Here is a 3,131-nt window from a genome sequence, read left to right on the forward strand (position 1 = left end):
CCCAACAAGTGGGTCTAATCAACAAGGTGGGGAGCAAATAATGAAAACACCCAAGAGCACTCATGTAGGAAGGGATGAACTAATCAACAATGACAAGTCTAAAGAGCACTCATCCTAGGGAGGGACAAAGCAATCGACAAGGTGGGAAGCAAAGAACCAGGATGGGTCCAAGGAGAAGTGAACTCTTGCCAAAGAGCAAGAGAAGCTACTTCAAAGTGTTTGCACATAGGAAAGGTGCCAAAAAGAGGAAGAGAAGTTGGATGCAAAAATAAAAAGAAGCACGAGCATCAACCGATAAGTACAAAGCATAAATTTAACGATTGATTCTTATTATTATGTTCTACTAATTTAAATCTAACAACTACAATAATCTTCATTGTAGATGTGAGCGGTGGGACTTCTCCCATAGCAATTCATAAAATAGTACAGGAAAGTGAACCAAAGGCCAAGGCTTGAGAGTCGAATATTACACTCACATGGAATCGACCAAATAGTTCAGTGGAAGGGTAGCAAACCTATCATTAATTAAAAGCTACAAGTAAGATTCCAAAAGAGATAAAGAAAGGTTAAGTTCTTGTGTGAAAGTTTGCATGGCTCTCTTTCGCCATCTCCTTCTCTCTGCTCGATCCAATAGTAGTTGAGCTTGAGCTTGTGAGACTTCTTGAGCTTGAGGATGCAAGGGCTTCTCTTGCTCTCTTGAGTACTCTCTTCTATCTTTACTTTATTCTCCTGCTTGGTCATGTCTTTGGGAACAATGGATCAATAGGAGACATAGAACATGCACAGTGCAACAAGTGACCCTCAAAGTTTCATTCCACACAATCCAAACTATTATGGCAAAGATTGAGGCATCCATGAGTGCTCATTGAGCACCCTCCTCACACTCTCTTACCTCTTCTATCTTGCATCCTTGTAGTAGTACAAGTGGAGTATGAGATACAGGTGAGTTATTGAGTATGTGGCTTGTATGTAGAAACACTTGAAGGAAAAGGTGGTTTGCCGATTGTGATGATACTTATATTGAGATAACTTATATTCTTTTTCCAATTTAGGTTGGAGTATTGCCATCTCGGACTTTTGTACACTCGTCATTAGAATAACACTTCATGATGTGCATGGAGCATCATTACTAATGCTTGGAGATATCTAGAGGCTAAGTTTATGCTATTTAACCAAGGGATCATAGTAAGTCTTCTTTCTTATCTATTCTTGCATGTAATGTAAGAAAGTTCCTTGTGCTTGCTCACCATACTCCAACTCTACAATTCACATGAGAGTGCTACACAGATGAGCACATTTGGCTTGCAAGAGCTAGAGCCATTAGCATGATGCTGGACAGGCTTGCGGATATTCCACCAATTCTAGAGTCACCACCTCATGGTAGGCGGGGACCTAGCACATCAAAGCCTATAAAGGTCCGCAAGGCTTTTAAGGCAAAGAAGACATGCCAGAAGGGAAGTGCAAAGGGTAAGCCATAAAAAAAGGCTACCTTGGGAAACAAAGACAAAGGACAACGGAAGAAAGCTTCCAAGGGAAAGATCTCAATTGGGGACACGGACTTAGAGAAAAAGGGGCGAGAGGTCCAAACAGAATCCCAGCAAGTATGTGTAATCAACAAGGTGTGGAGCAAAGGGAGAAAACTCCCAAGATGAGTTCTAGGGGGGCAATCCTGCTAGGAATGGGTAAGCTAATCAACAAGGGCGAGTGTAAAGAGCACTCGTGCGAGGGAGGGAGGGACAAGGCAATTAGTAAGGTGGGGAGCAAAGAACCATGATGAGTCACAGGAACACTACTGTCAAAGAGCAACATGGCAAGCACACCCCCAGCAAAAGCCTTAAAAGAACTCCTATGAAGGAGGGAGAAGTGGCATGGCCAAGAAGGACCCCGACAAACGAGGAATGATGGCAAAATCGAAGGGCAAATATTGGCTTTGTCAAAATTTAAAGAGGATCTTGCTTTGCCAAATACTTAGATGAATTGATTTAAGTATCGAGGGTGGCGTACGTAACGTTACGGTCACAATGCGGGCTTAAGGTAAGAAAGTGTGGTAGTTTATGTTAAGCCTTGAATGCAAGGCCTCAAGGGGTTGCAACCTCGTTAGCTGCGTTTTGAGCAAAGGATACGGTACTCCAATATCCACTAAGAGTATAAAGCACGCAGCTCGAGAAATATAGGCAACTTGAAAGAGCATAGTGAGCACACGGAGGGAATCGAAAAGGGGCAGTATTTACAGGAGGAGGAGGATTAGTTAGTCGCCTTTGTTTTCATGAATGGAAGGAGACACGGCAGTCTAAATGGTAAATTCAATCTTCAAGTAGACTTGCATGTTTACCGAACGTCTCAGGCAATGTAAACTCAACAATCATAGCACATAAAGGCTTTATGGTGGCATGAAGTGTCACCCTTGGAATCGTCGTTCGGAGCATTGTCATGCCACACAGGGATAAAATCAAGGTGTGGGGTTAAGTTAAGCCGAGGCAAAATGGACAAGTAACGCGAGTCATTGGAAAAGGTCTGGGGTTGAGATTGGACGAATACAATGAATGACCCCGGCGACTGTCCCGTAGGCACAGCCTTGGCGAGAGAAGCAGCGTGAGACACGGAAGAGAGAGAGCGCCTAGAGAGAAAGAAGGGTAGTATAAAAGGAAGGGTCGGAGCTAAGGGTGATCATACCTTTCTCGGCCTTTTGGCTAAGATCAAGTGTAGTATCTGTTCTTATCAGTTTAATATCTGATACGTGACCCATCGGGTCACTACGATATTAACCTAATTTTTCTCACGGGGGCAGCCCCACCCGGCAGCTTGCTGCCCGGGGCTGCGCGCGTCGCCTCCGTATTGCACTATCTCGGAGCGCTTGGCGCACCCCCTTCACAGATCTTGAATGGAAAACGGATTGGCGAAGGTGCGTAACCAGCCTTGCCGGTGGAGCGTTTGAGCCGCAGATTCTCGTTAATACGCTCACTGCCACGTTGCTTGCGCTTCCGTCGGCCGGAGATTGGCATTAAACACCTGTGCTTCCATGAGCTCTCACTGCACTTGCCCGTTTTATGCTTATTGTTATTGACCTTGAACATTTGCAGTAGCCTATCCCTGTCAAATACCAATGCATCAAGTAATTGAGCTCTTTGTCG

General features: G+C 44.5%; 1 non-coding gene across 1 annotated transcript; it reads left to right on the forward strand.

The window, feature by feature from the left end:
- The first annotated feature begins 2,669 nt into the window (after positions 1-2,669).
- Positions 2,670-2,868, forward strand: LOC148015908 (U2 spliceosomal RNA). The gene has a single exon (XR_015688201.1). It is a non-coding gene; the product is annotated as a U2 spliceosomal RNA (small nuclear RNA).
- Positions 2,869-3,131: the final 263 nt, after the last annotated feature.

This window comes from Lygodium microphyllum, chromosome 23, assembly GCF_053477565.2.
Source record: "Lygodium microphyllum isolate KBCC chromosome 23, Lygodium_microphyllum_v1.1.10, whole genome shotgun sequence".
Lineage (NCBI taxonomy): Eukaryota > Viridiplantae > Streptophyta > Polypodiopsida > Schizaeales > Lygodiaceae > Lygodium > Lygodium microphyllum.